The sequence below is a fragment of the Pogona vitticeps genome, chromosome 4, assembly GCF_051106095.1.
Source record: "Pogona vitticeps strain Pit_001003342236 chromosome 4, PviZW2.1, whole genome shotgun sequence".
In the NCBI taxonomy this organism is placed as follows: Eukaryota; Metazoa; Chordata; class Lepidosauria; order Squamata; family Agamidae; genus Pogona; species Pogona vitticeps.
The window spans coordinates 184,284,535-184,301,465 of record NC_135786.1 but is presented as its reverse complement, the minus strand read 5'-3'; the positions used below and the strand labels follow the sequence as shown (position 1 = coordinate 184,301,465).

The 16,931-nt window shown below is 37.5% G+C and overlaps 2 long non-coding RNA genes across 3 annotated transcripts in view; both read right to left on the bottom strand.

The window, feature by feature from the left end:
* Positions 1–16,931, bottom strand: part of LOC144588561 (uncharacterized) — a 96,301-nt gene that overhangs the window by 46,628 nt on the left and 32,742 nt on the right. The window contains exon 2 of one of the 2 annotated variants that reach the window (XR_013544176.1): positions 2,587–2,660. The exons of the other annotated variant lie outside the window; for it this stretch is intronic. This is a non-coding gene — a long non-coding RNA (uncharacterized LOC144588561). The remainder of the gene's footprint in view (positions 1–2,586; positions 2,661–16,931) is intronic. 2 annotated transcript variants of the gene reach the window in all.
* LOC144588562 (uncharacterized) lies at positions 4,023–15,091 on the bottom strand. Its single transcript, XR_013544177.1, has 2 exons — positions 14,002–15,091; positions 4,023–12,506 (listed from the first exon to the last, which is right to left on the bottom strand). It is a non-coding gene; the product is annotated as an uncharacterized LOC144588562 (long non-coding RNA).

The following is a 16,931-nucleotide window of genomic DNA, read 5'->3' as shown; positions in this document are numbered from 1 at the left end:
TGGTGAAACCTTCTTCTCTATTTTCCTCTTCTTATAATTTTTAAAAATATCCTCCTAAGTGATGCAGCACTATTTCAGTATCCATGCTAAGTTAGACATTGCTGTAGCACTATGCCATTTACTAAATTAAACCACAACTAAAAGGGAAGTTATCATGGCCCATGAAGTGACGGCTGCAAGAAAAGTTAGGGAAAGTGGCGGGGCAGAGGTGTCAATAATTAAAAGAAGGAGAAATTGGATTTATCTGAAGTGATGTCTGGATCCTTTTCATGGGAAAAGAAATGTTGCCCCTGTGAAGGGAAGGATTGCTCAAGTGTGAAATAAAGTAGATTACACTGAAGATAAGAGTCTTTTAAACTTGATCTGGATTGCTCCAAATTCTCTCATCTAGTTGCACTCTAAGTAAATCAGGTCAGCATTCACTGACAAACAAATACTACCATAGCTTCACCTAAGTTTTTGCCTGAAAAATAGCTAAGGTAAAATCCATATGACTTATTTTTTTGGGAACCATGACAGCCTCTTACGTGTAACTGGTTTGACTCCCTTCTTAGAGATATGTTTTCAGCTCTTATTTATATTTTTATTCAGTTCCTAAAGTAATGGAAATATATTTCTTTAACCACTGGGAGCATCCCAGGTTCTGAGTAGAGAGCAGAGTACTGTACTTCAGAATGACCCAAATAATCATACAAAAAGTACGATCAGTGGAATCAATTTCCCAATTTTGGCTCCAGAAAGTTTTGCATGATTTTAAACCTGCACAACTAAACTAAATCATATATAGACTTACATATGAATTTCCATTTTACTCTTCAAGAAATCAGCAAGCCAATTAACTGGTAACTAGGTTATGGATTATTCATATACAATGTCCAAAGACTAAACAATAATACTTTTGTCTGTTTGTTTTCTACTTTCTCTTTTGACTTATTTACCAAATGAGACACTGGACAAAGGAAAAAAATGGCACATATTAAAACTGTCAATGATTTACTGCTACCATTTACCTCATGAAAGTTCTGCTAGGTATTTATCTCCTAATGGAGCTATAAGCATTACATATATTCTGACAGGGGTTTCACTTGAATTCCATCTGGGATTTTGTAAATGGGCTTACAAAGAGAGATTTGCAAGACAAGGAACCAAACTGTGGGTTTGGTAAGCAAAAAGCACAGCATTTAATAAGATAAATGAAGACAAATCCAAGGGAGAAAAATTAATAATGGGAATGGCATATGGGTCTCTCTTTCTCATTTATTATTTAAAAAAACAAACCCAGAGAATACATAAGTAGGGCATATATCATACCGCCCAGAATGTTCAGCACCTTGTATTACACAGCCAAATGGCATGATCTTAAAATCTATCACAGAAGCAGCAATTATATCATCATGTTTCTGAGACCAAGACAATAATACAAAGTTGTGCTGATTGTATAAGGTAGGGTGGAAAAATGGAGCCTAAAGATAAAGGCAAAACACAAGACTTTTTCTGCAGACCCCCCTCCCCCTCAAACCTTGTTATTCCCCAGAAAAGAAAAGACAGAGCTGCCACCACTATTAATTTTCAGAACTGGCAATTCACCTTTCAGATTACTGGGACACCCCACCCTGTCATTCACCATCCAGAATATTAATTTTCGATACCAGGAGTGGACATTCATACACCTCCAGTTGTATTTCTGGCATATTTGGTAATCTGTAACTCCTGATGGGTACCAGGAGCAGGACATTGGCTCCTGGACCCACCAAGATTTGACTGCCTCTGACATAAATGGACCAACCAACCCTATTCTACAACATGTTATTTAGCATCACAATCACTACTAAGTGTAGGCAGAGTGAGGTTAAGTGTTGTGGGTGTGGCCTAATGATACCTAGAGGTTTATTTTCTTGGTAGGATTGGAGGCAGAACAGCAGAAAGGGAGTGAGGTATCCAAAGTAATGTATTACAACTGATGGAGGTACACTTAGTGCAAGATGTATAAAAGAAAAAGGAGTTAGCGTATCGCTTTTATAGTATCTTTGGATAGGAAGGAGGAAGAAAACAACTAATTCCACCAATCAGCAAGTAAGAGCTGTTTCACGTAATCAGTTATTTTATAAGGCAGGTATGTCCTGATGGTTTCAGATCACAGGCAATGGAATGAGGAAGGTCATGGAATGAGCAAGTATTTGTCTCAGATATGTGCAAAACAGTAACCCCAATGCTGGGGCATGGAAAGTCCTGGTAACATTTAAGTGAGTTGTTGACTCAACTCTGTTGCAAGCTAGACTGGTCGAATCCATCTTAGGTGGTCTGAAACCCTGCTTGTGGGTGACAGGTTATAATGCAGGAAGACTAAGAGATATAGAAATATATAAAGAAGTACAAAAGAGCATTGAATTAAATTTTCCCCAACATTAAGTATGAACTAAAAATCAGGAAGTCCTAGTTTGAATCTTACCACTGTCATGAACTCTCTAGATGGCCTTAAACAAACTTAAGAATACTGAGACCTAGCACTTTTGAAAATCAGGGTTACAGATAGATAATGCAGGTAAAGTGTTTTAAACACAAAAAATTGCTACAGAAATATTTCACCTTTGTGTAAAATTTGTCAAATCTATCTTGCTGAGATCCCAAACATGCGTGATTCTGACACTGGAGCTTCAAGGCTGGAAAAGAGGAAACAGGAGCAGGTTGGGACATGGCATGAACAAAGCAAGAGAGAATGAAGGCATTTAAGGTTGCCTACCCTATTCTCCAGAATAGGATGGTGCTTCAGACTAGGGCTGCACTCATGTCCCCTGATTCAAATCAGACGTTGGGCTGGATCCCAGTTTGTTCTGAAATGATTTGGATTCCATCCAATTTGGTTCAGACCCTGAATCCCAATGAATTCATACATTCAGATTACAAGCCCTTCCACTAATCTTCACTGAAAAAGCAAAATAGTCATGCATTTTCCCATTCATGCACATATATTCCCCACCAATAAACAGGAAATGTGGAAATAAGATAAACTCCCAAAGGAGGGAATGAATCTGCCAGATTTCAGACAGCTAACTTTGGGGTTTTGCATATGTGGCATCTTTAAAACTGGCTTTTTTAAAAAAAAGAAATAAAACACAGTTCTTAAAAGCAGTTCAGTGTTCAGTCTTGCTCATTTATGCTACCTTTGTCCTTTCACTGTTCTCCCAAAAGTTAGGGCATTTTCCTGGAACCCTTTAGAAATCCCTAAGCTTTGCCGTTCAAGAACATCACCAAAGAGGACCTAGTTAAAGAACAAGTATCAAGCTGTGTTAAAGTGCTAAATCAAAAGAGAGCGCAATGAGCACAGTGCAGGTAGGAAGGCAGGGGTGCATGGCAGATGTGGGTAGGCAAACGGAGTGATGCTAATACCCTAAAGAACATCTCTAAAGTTCAGACCTCATACTGTTGCATTGAATAGTGCAATGAAGAGCAAATGAAACGGTCAGAATTGAAGTTGTTAACTGAAAGGCAGCTTTGTGGGCACCGAATGGGCACAGGGAAGCAGGAGAGGCTGGCAGAGGCAGTCAGAGAAGTGTGGCAGCACAGAGAAGTAGGTAGCTAAGTCTAACACAAGCAATGTGTATGTAAGCCAGTATTGCCTCCTACTTTTGGAGACACCGTGTTCAATCCCTTAAGAACATCTCCAAGCATCAAGGTTGAAATACTGCGCTGAACACCACAGCAAGGACCACCAACCATTGCCAACATCTAAACAAGATAATTTACTGATCCAGCATTAGAAACTTCCCATTTTATGGTGCTCCTCATTTCTCACAACCCATACCTTCCATTGTTCCCTGCCTAAGCCTCTTGCGGAAGGCAAGCTGAGAGATGCTGACATTGGTTCCGACTGCTTGATTTTGCCACGGCAGAACAAAAACATTTGCTGCGAGTCTCTAAAGTGGTTGAGTAGGCCAACTGATTAGTTAAAGTAATGATAAGATACAGTACTAATGCAAATAGTAACAATTGAGTTGAAAATATAAATTATGTAAGTTGAAATAATGGGACAATATAATGGACTGGCAATTAAATGTAGTTCATTAGTCATACAAATATGAATCAAAGGGGGCACAAAATTAAAAATAATGATGTTTATTATAATTCACATTCATAGTACAAATTAAATATGTAATATAATCATAATATACAGTATATATGTGAGTAAAATAAATATGTTTCCTGGCAGAATGTAGATGAATATACAATTGTTTGTATACATATAAAAGGAATATAGAGTGGTCCGGTGGGTCAGATAGGCGGGGTATAAATTAATTAAATAATAATAATAATAATAATAATAATAATAATAATAATAATAATAATAATAATAATAATAATAATAATAATAATAATAATAATAATAATAATAATAATAATAATAATAAAGAGTAAGAGAGAGATAATGTTTAATATGAACCACACAAAGAAAGCAAATCAGTCTCCAGCCAACAATTAGGGCTAAAGACATTGGAGTGGAACAGTAAGGTTTAAGGATGGGGCTTTCCGATTTGTGCAATTACAGATCCAATAATTTCCATTTTGGGAGTTCTACATGGTAGAGAGATGCCTTACAGAGAGCTAAATGATCACCAGGCAGAATAGCCTCAACTGGAAGGGTCTGAGGCTTAGATATGTCTATCTCTGCATAGCTTCCTGTTCAGAAAGAAAGCTCTCAAATAGATCTTGGTGTGGAAAAGGTAGTTTGAGCACAGCTAGGTCTAGCTAAGCTTCAAGGCCTTTCAGTTGAGGCCTTTCTCCTCAAATTGATCCAACACATTTAAGTATTTGTCTGTCAGGTAGAACTCCCATAATAGAGGATTATGGGATCTGTAGTTCAAAAAAGCTCAAAAATTCCATCCCAGGTAAGTTTCACTACCTAAAATGTACATACCACTCACTGAACAGATTTCTACTGAAAGAAAAGTAAACAGAAAATTATGGTAAACTACTCTAAGGAGAGAAACCTGAAAAAAAAAGAATATTTCATATATTCTCTTTTGCTAAATTGAGTAATTTGTGGTTAAGGGACTCTCAGGAATCAAAAGGAATGGATTCTAATTGCAGCATCCTGAACCCCATGGAGTTTCTTAACATTTTCCAAAGGCAGTTTCACATAAGAGTACATTATAATAACCAGGATGTAACTACAGAATGTGTCACCATGACCACATAATTAAAGCATGAAATTAAAACAGATTGTTAAAGCAGATAATTAAAACACAAGATTCCGATCCCTAATGACCAAGATGAATTACATGTGCAACTTACACTAAATTGGTAGGTATTGATGACAAAACTTAGTTCTGATGATGATTTAAAAAATTGATTTAAAAAAATCAATCAAACAAGGGCCTACCTGCTACAGAGGAAAAACAGAAAAATTAAAACATGTACTTTTAAAATGTCTTGGGCCAAAACAGTTGTGCACATTTATTTAGAACTAATCAACCACTAGCTTGGCAATTAGCTTTAAAGAATGCTGTTAATTTTTGTTAATTTTTGGCAGTACCTAGCAATGTCCTATTGAATTTTATGGTGAAGATTTAAGTCTATATGGGAGTGAAATGAACTTGCTTAAGTTTGCTTAAGTTCAGTCAATTAGAGCCAGAGGTTGGGAGTTCAATCCCCCATATTGCATCCTAAAAGAACCGGTTTTTGTGACCTTGGGAAAGCTGCACAGTTCCAGGGCAGCATCAGAAGAAGGGAACGGTAAATCACTTCAGAGTATTCTGTACCCAAAAACCCTAGAAAGAGTTGCCATGAATCAGAATTAACTTGATGGAACATTTATTATTATTATTATTATTATTATTATTATTATTATTATTATTATTATTATTATTATTATTATTATTATTATTATCATCATCATCATCATCATCATCATCATCATCATCATCATCATCATCATCATCATCATCATCATCATCATCATCATGGATTGGATTGTGGCTAACTATAACATTAAGCTTTTCCAGTAACATTTAGGAGTACTTAAAAAAAATGAGGAAAGCTTGACGGGGGTCTGTTGTAATGAAACATTATTCTTTCTCTTGCTACACTTCTGTACTTTGAAGTACTGTAGAAACCTCATGAAGTTTTTTTTAATTGACGATGAAATAAAGATGAAACATTAGTTTAATATTACTAGAACCAACAATTTAATGTGCATATAATTTTCAAAACTCTTAGTAGGAAGCACTAAAAGCCAATATTGGATTATGTTTTCTTACGTGAAATCACTTCACATTTCCCTTGGGAGATGTTAGATGTTTGCTATTGTATTCCATTTAAACAGAATAATAGATGATAGCAAGATATCAAATCTTTTCTAAAAAACAAGAACAACGAGCAACATAGAGTCTGAAAATATTTTGCTTTCTACTAATTTGTTGCCAGGCTTCTTAAGCCTTTATTTTTCTTTTTTCTGGTAAGGCTCAATAAGAATTAGAAACAATTCTCCTTTAAAGAAAAAAAAGTAGTCTTGATAACTTTTAATCTTTGTTCAGAACCTTTTAGGAATGTAACACCATTACAATAAATTGTTGTCTGTAAACTGGAAGAATAGTTGCAGGAGAGTCTGAACAGAAGCTGCATTTGAGGGGCAAGCTGGGGAACACTCCAATGCCCACCAGTCCTGGGTGGCAGAGCCAGTGGTCAAGAATTGTGGGAGAAGTAGTTCAACAACAACTGGAGTTGTTCCTCCACAAGTTCCCCATTCCTGAACTATTGATTAGAGATTTAATGTGAACAAAGTCCATCATAAGGTGCCCCTGCTGGACAAAAAGGTGAGCCAAATTTTGCTGATTCCTCTTGGCTGTACACGTCCTTAAACATCTGTTTTGCAGAGCTGGGGGACAACACAATTAATGCAGTAAGAAGCCACTCAGAGCCAGTTTGCAGGTGGCAGATATACAGTGGGGTCTTGACTTGAGAACTTAATCTGTATTGGAAGGGGGTTCTCAAGTCAAAAAGTCTGTAAGTCAAGTCTCCATTGACCTACAGTGCATTGAAAACCGATTAATCCCGTAACAGGCCGTTTTTGTTCCATTTTGGGTTTTTTTTCTGGTCTGTAAGTCAATTCTCAGGCTGTAAGTCAAACCTAAATTTTGCGGCCAGAGAAGTCTGTAACTCAAAAAGTCTGTAAGTCAAGCCGTCTGTAAGTCAAGGGTCCACTGTAGCTGTTTAGAATGGGTGGGTGGATACGGTTCAAGACTGAGTTTAGGCCTACAGTATGTGAGTGACTACTTATACATTCCACTAGTGAGAACGTTCAGTGGGTTAATCTGAGAGTCCCATGTCCTGAATTTAAAGGAAAAAAGAAAATACAGAATACTTTTATTTGTCAAATTGAGTGAGCTCAAGAACATTGGGGGTATGTGTGTGTCAAAATGGTTGTTGTTGCTGTTTTGCAATCTCTCTCCCCCACCCAGCTTTCATGTCATTGGATTGTGGAGTTCTTGACTCAATCTTTTCAATAGGAAGAGTCCTTTTGAAAAAGTATGTGTTTTGCAAAAAGCCAAAATCTTCTCTTTCTCCTTCCCACTCCTTTTAACGACAAGAATCTGTTCAGAAAATAGCACATATTTTGGAAGACAGGGTGTTTTTCTTTTTTTAAGAAAGGTCTTGTTTATTCTGCTTTATATGCTTTTTTTCAAGCAAAACAAGAATGGCTGTTTTTTTTTTTAAAGTTCATTTCTCAGATCTGGAAATAGTTCCCATGATAAATGCCATAAATAAAAAAGGGGGATGTAGAAATAAATATCTAGGCAACACTTTTATCTCATTCATCACTTCCACCGGCGAATGAAGATGAATCTGATCACTTCCCACCACCCCATCATTGTTTAGTTGCATATTCCACAGAGATCTTTGTTATGCTGTCTGGATTTGTATCTCCTGTCTGCTCAAAATAAAATAAAAGTGGGTAGGGTGGAGGAATGGACTGGATCCATTATTGGTGATACTCAGAGCACAGCCATTGACTTCAGTTAGCTTTAGGTACAACAAAGTATGGGACCAACCCCCAAACCTGAAATTTTGGTTTGGGCTGGTTTTCCATTTATCTCCCGCCTTCAGGTAATGTATACTTCCACGAAACAGTTTTTCCATGTGAATGAGTAACAGCAACCACTTCAAACATTTGGGGGAAATAATGAAGAGAATTGGCTCAAATTCAGAGTACGTATATTGAACAAAACACTGCTTGGTGCCTGATTATAGCAAACTATGAGAATCATCTCATGAGTAAAACTTAAATTTAGCTCCCTCTTTTTTTGCAGCCCTATTAGATTGCTTTGTTCATGAGACTATAATCCTGAGATCTTAATCATATTTTCTGCAGCCAGGCTACATATTCCTGATGCTTCTTGGCACTCAAGTTTGATTTTTTTTTTTCATGAATCTGGGCTGTCAGTAGGACTGGCAAACAAGGGCACTGAATAGAGAAGTACGCATTAGGAATGTAGCAGCAACACCTTCTGGCCCTTATTTATTTTCCTTTATTTAAAACATGCACTTTCTCTTTCTTTTGGGGTGATAACTACATTCCTCCCCTCTGTCTGGGGGGAGGGAGTTAGTACTCAAGCCCACAGTACTGAGTAGGTGACAGACTTGCCCAGAATGCCAAAATGGCTAGTTACAGCTCTGGCTTAAATCTTTTTTAAAAAATCGCATTTACCTTTGCTACACTATTGCTGGAAGTTTCAGAAGAGATTTTCATTCTGTCAAGAGCATTTTAAATTTTCCATGTATCTTCCTGGAGTTTCAGAGTCACTTTTGTGTTGTCCACAAATTTGACAAGGATCCCCTTCAGTCATTCACCCAAATCACTGTAGAAAAAAATGTTGAAGAATGAGAAACAAGTGTGCTGCCAGCTGAGCCATGGAATTCTCCTTCTGCCCCAGCTTCCTCATGCTGAAACATATCATCTTCCTCCTTTGAGGATGACTCAGCTGAGTGAGGCATGATACTTTTTCTGGAGAACAGAAATGCACCACACGGGCACAGACTTGGATAAGGGTCAGGCCAGAGTGTCTTCAAAAGCACAGGGATTCGTGGATGGTTGGGCACCAATTTGTGGGCCTGTATTCAGGCATGGAACAGGTTGAGGGGGATTTGTGCCCATCCTACAATTCAATCTGGTCCACTTCCTCTGTTCACCAAAAGGGAAATAGTTTGTCTGGCACTTCCCTTTCTTATCTAAAGAAGAGTACTTCATTTCTATTACAATGTGCTCATCAGGACCTCTATATACACATGCAATACAGTTTTTAAAATGCCTTTCTTTTCTCAGGTCTGATTGCCTTGTTCTAAATGTTTGCTGCTTTTATATCTAGCACCTACTTTCTTGAACAATTCTACAATGCTTAGCTAACAACAATGCCCTTCAAGACTGACCTTCCTATTCTCTGCCTTCATTACACCAGCTGCTAAACCCCTCGAGGCACAATCCATCCTTGTGTATGTTAAATAGATTATAATCCAAAAAAGAAAGAAACAAACAAAAAACATGTGCTCCTTAGTGGCGTGATAAATCATTTAGCATATCTCAAACTCCTGGCTCTTTTATTATAGATATATGTAATAGCCTCTTACTTTAAACAGCACTCCCTGTATAACCCATAGGAGTCTATATTTATCCTTCTCCAGCCTAAATCTAACATATTGTCAAAATCTTAATTTAACTACTATGACAGTAGATACTGTTCTAAAGCAGTAGTAAAGAACATGGTGAGGGAAGAAGCTTGCAGAATCCATCTATGAATTCTTGTTTACAAGATTAAATTCTATCTTCAATGGAAGTGGTAGATCAATGACATCAAGTGAATCTACCAAGACAGGTCCAAATTATTTGTTAGAGAAAACTCAGAGCTGAAGTCACAATAGTGATCTAGATGTGACTGAGGCAATCTTATGTGTCTGAAAAATCCAACTTGCAAAGGAAGAATGTACTTACGATGTGAAGACCAGTCTTAAAGCAAGCTTAAGGTATTCCCTTTTCAAGTGACAGGTTAGCTATAATGTAGATTTTGACCCTCATACATAGTTTTCACTTTGCAATCAATTTATTTTGTAATCATAGGTTACCTCCATTGTATGGTTCTTCTCTTACACAAACCTTGAGCAGCAGTGTGAGAAGTAGGACCACTTGAGCTGAATACATTTTTTGAGGGTGTACCAAGACTGGATGAAGCACAACCTTTTGGTCTTCTCATTCCCAGAATTTCGGATGTAGATATTAGGTTGACTCTGGGTGAGCCATCTCACAGCAGGGCAGAGAATGTGAACACCAAATGAGATACAAAATTGACTTCTGCTGTGAGCAGCCTGAGGCATAAGGTAAATCAATAGATACTTGCTAATCCAATCACTGAGAAGTAAGCAATCCATATTTTCTCCAATGGATTCAGATTTGCTTTACTTTTATGGAAAGTGTTGATCAGTACCTACCAAGTGGGCATCCCCCAATGGAGATCACAAGGGAGTGCCTGTCAAAAATTTCTACATGCAGATACTGTAGGTATCTGAAGTTTTTGGTTCTTCTCATTGGACCCTAACCCTGGTCATTAATAAACCAATGGGAGAAATCCAGTTGCTTAACACAGAAAATTGCAACTAGAGTAGGCCCACTGAATTAGTGAGGACCTTGTGAGTCAACTCCTCTGTAAGTTCCATTGATTCAGTGGTCCTACTCTAGTTGTGATTTAGTACATTAAGCAGTTGAATTTCAGTCAGTGAGCCTCAACTAGACATGGGCTATTCATATATGTATCCCTGGGGATACGAATAGGACTAGCAGAACCACAGGTGCCACAGAGGTCCATTCCCTCCCCCCCAGCACTGACCGATCCACTCACTGGTCACCACATGATACACACATCTGTCACCATTAGCATTGTGCCAATTGTGGAAGTAGCCCGGTTGACACTTCTCCACTTCCCTGTGCAGCTGACCACTCCAGTAAAGAGGTGAGAGGAAGAGTCTCCCTGCTCAACTTTTGAGTGATTGGTTGTGTGGGGAGGAGGGGAAGCACCAGCCAGGCAACTTCCACAATTGGTATGAGGTCAACGATGATGGATGTGTACACTGTGCAGTGACCAGTTAGTGAACTGGCCAGGGCTGAGGGAAGGGAACGGATCTCTGTAGCACCTGTGGTGCCAGTATTCATATTGTATCCCTAGGAATACGAATAAAAATAGCCCATGTCTAGCCTTAACCTCAGAACTCCTGCTCTTTGTATTCATCTCAGTAAGTGGGTAAAGCACCCCTCAGAAATACATTAAAGATAATATGTCATTATGATAGTATTTCTGTATGGGATAGATGTTTTTTCTATTGTTGGGCATTACAATATTTGTATTATTTTTCTTCTTTCTTGTGATTTTGGTATGTCATGAAAAATGTTCTTTCAAAATGAACCAATGCAATAATGCTATTCAAATCCATGCTATGCATTATAACTTATTTGACAGATTATGTAAATAAAATGAGGACCTGGGGGCTAAAACTGTTATAGTTCCATTCTTGCAGATAATAGTAACCGTCAGTGATTTTGATCTGTTGCTCATGGAAGATATATTGAAGCAGTTTTGGCCTAGAGCAATAAGTGACCACAAGGTGTATATGTGCCATGGCACTTTATCTTCCAAGACTGTCTTGTAGTAGGTTGTTCCTGAGCATCAGTCTGGCTTTATTGATTTGCTTTTCACTTCACTGACTAGATATTGTGGCCTCAGGAATTTTGAACTCTGGTTGTGAGAATTTCTTCTGACAGAAATTATCTAGATTTTCTGATTAGTACAAGAAAGACAATTCTAGGATGTGGCTTGGGTGTGGATAGTACATTTTATGGCATGTTCTGAGTGGAAGCTTGAAGCATGGAGGTACCCATCTCTCTGGATATTGTTTTGTTCAAAAGCACATTTGTGCAGATTTAATCTATTAATGACCAGTTACTTAACTGAAACATATAGAATTGCTTGAATGTGATTTCTTTAATTGGGTAGTGGTCTTCTGGTGTGACTTCCCCTTTGTTGGGAGGTTAGACATGGCAGAATACAGAAAGGTTAACACCTTTCTTTAAGCATCATTATAGCATGCCAATGTACTCACTAGATTTCCCAGTAATATAAACTTCTGCATTTCATAGAATTCATAAAGAATTTTATGACAATGACCAAGTTTCATTCCTGTTGGAACAGAACATGCTTGGGCAAATAGAATTACTAATTTTAGAAATGCCACTTTGAGAGAACTGAAAACACCACTAGGTTTCTGTTGCTTTGCCTCCTGGGATATTTTCCTGATGGTCATAACAGTTCAGAAATGCACCCTATTTTATTTTATTTTTTTAAAAAAAGATTTCTTCCTTTCTCATTTCTTCACTTCAAGGCTTCCCCATTATATCTGTGAAAGAAACAGCACATTCTTCTTTTCACTGTCTCACCTTCTTTCTCAGTAATCACCACATGGTTTCTCCGTATCTAAAAGGAAAAGAAAGGGAAAAAGGAGAAAGATTCTGCTATCTTTGAAAGTGAAGGATATCTTTCAAACAAGATGTTTAGAAATATTACTTAACACAGACTCTTCACAGCTAGATATATGGTATGACTGATGATATCATTATTCTTATACAATCTTTTTGCTGTTTGCAAAAAATATTCACATATATTTGTCCATTTGTTCTATTAAATCTATATTCTGACTCTCAGCTGCAAATAGCATTCAAGATGGTGAGTGTCAATAAAACACAAGGCAAAATGCAAAATTTTACTTAAAACATGAAAGCCAGTCAAAAACTGCTGGATAGCTCAGTGTTTAAGGTCTACAGAACTAGAGGTTGGGAGTTTGAGTCCCCCCCCCCCCGCCACTGTGCCTCCTTGACAGGGAATGTACTCAATGATCCACAAGGTCCAGTCCAGCTTTACAGCATTAAGATCATTAACAGAATAGAGAAACACTGCATAACATCTTATTTTCAAGAGGGGAGACTTGGCAGTCAGAGAGAAGGGAGTGAGTTATACAGAAAAACATATGCCCACAGGGCTGGTCCTGCCATTACACTGAGTAGGGTAGCCACCTGAGGTGGCAGAGCTTTCTTTCCTCCCATGCCCCATATGTTCCAATTGGTGGCACCTACTGCCTCCTCCTATTCACATTTCACTGCAAGCATGCCTGCCACCTGCCCTGAGCATTCTCCCAGGAAGCTGCTGGTATCTCCTAATATACAGCAAGTGCTTTTTGCTGGTGCTTCTGTGGGGAAAGGGAGGGCATTCAGGGTGGCCAGGGAAGGGTCATGGGGGTGAAGAATTTTCTATATCTAAGGATATTTTAATCCCCCACCATTACAGTATTATCACCAGACAATTAAAAATTAACACATTAGGAACGTGTTAGCATTATTGCCAAATCCTGCACTTAGCATGTTATAAAAATGGCAAAGTAGCAACTAAACTAAAAGCCACTTTTCTCCTGATAGAGAAATCAATCAATTAAAACTATACAGTAATCACTATTAAAACACAGTAAGAACCACTAGGAAACAAATAAACATAAAGCAATATTAAAATCACCATGAAAAGCAATTTAAAACATCTTGGAAATCTCAGCATTCAATAGATAAGCATTCCTAAAAACCTCACTTATCACTTAAAAGCCTGGAGCCTCAAAGCCTGAGGGTTTCCAAGCTCTGCTAAGCTTCAGGGTGTGACTACACAGTTGGGAAAATGTGAGTGGATGTGCTGTGAAATTGTACCTGGGAAGATGGGCTTCCCCAGGTTAATTTGGTTCAGCCAACCACCTAGGAAACAGCAGAGAGAAGGGACGAAATCAGTCTGCTGCTTGAAAACTATTTACTAATACAGTACTAATCTTAGAACTACAGAGATGGAAGTGATTTATGGATCATTGAGTACAGTCCCTGATAAAGAGGCACAGTGGGGAATCGAACTCCCAACTTTTGGTTCTACAGTCAGATACCTAAAGGACCATTTCTTTCTTTCTTTCTTTCTTTCTTTCTTTCTTTCTTTCTTTCTTTCTTTCTTTCTTTCTTTCTTTCTTTCTTTCTTTCTTTCTTTCTTTCTTTCTTTCTTAGGCTTGAAGTGGTAGCTCTAGGGAAGCTGGCTGACCAAAAGAAAAAAAGAGCAAGAGGTTGTTGTTGTTGTTTTACTACTACTACTACTACTACTACTACTACTACTACTACTACTACTACTACTACTACTACTCAAAAATACCAGACACAGATACAAATTTTAACCAAAAACCTTCTTTTTCCCTTCGGAAACTCATTGGTTGATTCCCTTTTCGGACTTTTTCCCTGACCTTCTCCCTATTTTTTTGAGTGTCTGCTGCGCTCCCCTCACCAAGGTGGTGGCTAACTATCTAGCTGCAATTATGAAACTCACTGTTGTTTCATAACATAGAACTTTTCTTTACCCCATTCCCCAGGTATTATGTATTATTTTTCATCATTTTGTACTCCCTCGTTTAATGTTGACTATGTTTATTCACCCTGTCATTCCTTTTACCTTGCATTTTATCTCCCTCTTCACACTGTTTTATGGCAATAAAGGTTTATCATATTGTACCGTACCAAAAACCTATATATCTCTTAAATATTGGCGCAGTAGGTATACTGTTCCTAATATTGTCATTTTTTGTAGCTCTGATGATGTGATTTCTGAGATCTGTCTGCAACTACTTATAATACTGTGTGAAATTTCTTGATAATGTTCCCAAAGCCCCAGGGATGTAGGGGGCCACTGAATTGTGTTTCATCCACAAGTGAGATGTTTCGATTGCTGTGTCTCTGTATTTTGTTAGTTTTTCCAATTCTTTATTTTCAACTGTGGCATCTCCTGGAATTGCAATGGCATTGATCCAGACATTTCTTCGTTCTGTTGCTACTATGTCTGGTGTGTTATGGTCAAGGTGTCTATTAGTTTGGATCCACAAATCCCACAAAATCTTGACTTCCTCATTTTCTGACACCTTCTCTACTTGATGTTCCCACAGGTTTTTTGGAAGCTGGGAAGTGATATTTTTTTCATAATGACCAGTGCACTAATTTTGCAATCTCTGTGCAATCTTTGAACATTCATGGGTGAGGTGTGAATGTTCAAAGATTGCACTTTCTCCAGGTTAATTTGCTTGAGCCAGCCACGTAGGAAACAGCAGAGAGAAGGGACTAAAATGTTTCCTCTTTTTCTTGGCGGAATTGACATTTGCTGTTAGCACTAATTCATGGAATCATAGCTTTCATAGCATTGGTTTGAAGTGCTTGTTCTTGTGCAGCAAAAATTAAGACTTTGGTTTCTTTCTATTTGTTGTTGTTTCTTATATTGATCCTTTGTTTCTGTTGTTTTCAAATTATTTTCTCCAATTACAGCTTCTGTAATTTTTCTGTACTTTGTGCTCATATAATCATTTAAGCTTCTGTTTTCCTCCTCTGTTACTTGCTATATTTGCAATAATCAATGGCCTCCAATTTTTCGTGGTAAATATAATCTGTCCTCATCAGTTTTTGGATGTAGTGCATGATGCAAGTTCATTAGTTTCTGTGTTTTTCGATCCAATTTTTCTAAATCATTTTGGGTGTCATCTATTTTTCTAGCTGGGTATCTAATTACTGGAACTGCCCATGTGTTTATGGCTTTGATTGTATTTCCACCATCTAATTTTGATTGTAAGATTTGCCACAGTCTTTTGATAGATTCTCTTTCTGTCAGTTCTTTAGCTTTTGTGTGCAAGATGTTATCTGCTTCTAGTATTCCAAGGTATTTACAATTTTTATCACTTAATAATGATTTTATAATACTGCCAATTTTTAACTCTATTCTGTCTAGTTTCTGGATCTTGCCACGGTGTATAGACAGAATTGCACATTTGTCAATTCCAAATTTCATGTGAACATCTTCACTAAATATTTGCACTGTGTTTAGAAGTGATTCTATCTCCGTGGAACTTTTTGCATATAGTTTTAGGTCATCCATGTATAACAGATGATTGATTTTTCCTCTTTGTTCAGAACTATGGCAGTCCAATCAAGTTTTATTTAAAATTATTAACATGGAGATTAGTGAGATGTTAAATAGCCATGGTGACAAAAAAATCCCCTTGAAACATTCCTCTTTTGATGCTAACTTCCCCAATTTCTTCACCATAGGCCATTAAGACAGTTTCTCATTTTTCCATGTTTTCCTTGAAGAAACTCTGAATATTTTTACTAATACCAAAACTTTGGGGGATTAGGTGTTAATCCAGCTATATGGCAATTGGTCAGATGGCTTTTAATAGTATATCCAGGTCATGTTAAGATTTTTTTTTGTCTTTTTTGCATTTTTAGTATCATTTTATCAATAAGCAGCTGACGTTTTGTGCCTCTGGACTTTTAAAAGTTCCCTTTCTGTTCAGTTGGGTACAGGGAGTTTTCAATTAAATAATTATATATTCATCTCATAAGTACTCCTGTGAGGAGCTCAAATATTGTTGGAAGGCATGTAACTGGTCAATAATTACTGGGCTTATTGCCCTTTTGATGATCTTTTATTATCAGAAATGTGTTTTTGTCATCCAATCTTCAGTTGTAGAATTTTGAAGTTAGTGATTAAATTGCACTGCTATACAATTGATTGAGACTTGTTAAATGTTTTAGCCAATATCCATACAGCTCATCTGGACCAGGTGCACTCCACTTTTTCACAACATTTACTTGCCTCTTAATCATTTCAGTTGCTGTTACAATATCATCCATATGTTTTCTTTGAGTTTCTTTGCAAATGCCTTTAATCCATGAGGCATTTTTGTTATGTCCAGTTGAGCTTTCCCAAATGGTTTTCTGTTGATTAAATTACAATAAAAAAATCTCTCTCCAATTCCTTACTTTCCCGTCCCCTTTGGTCAGCTGT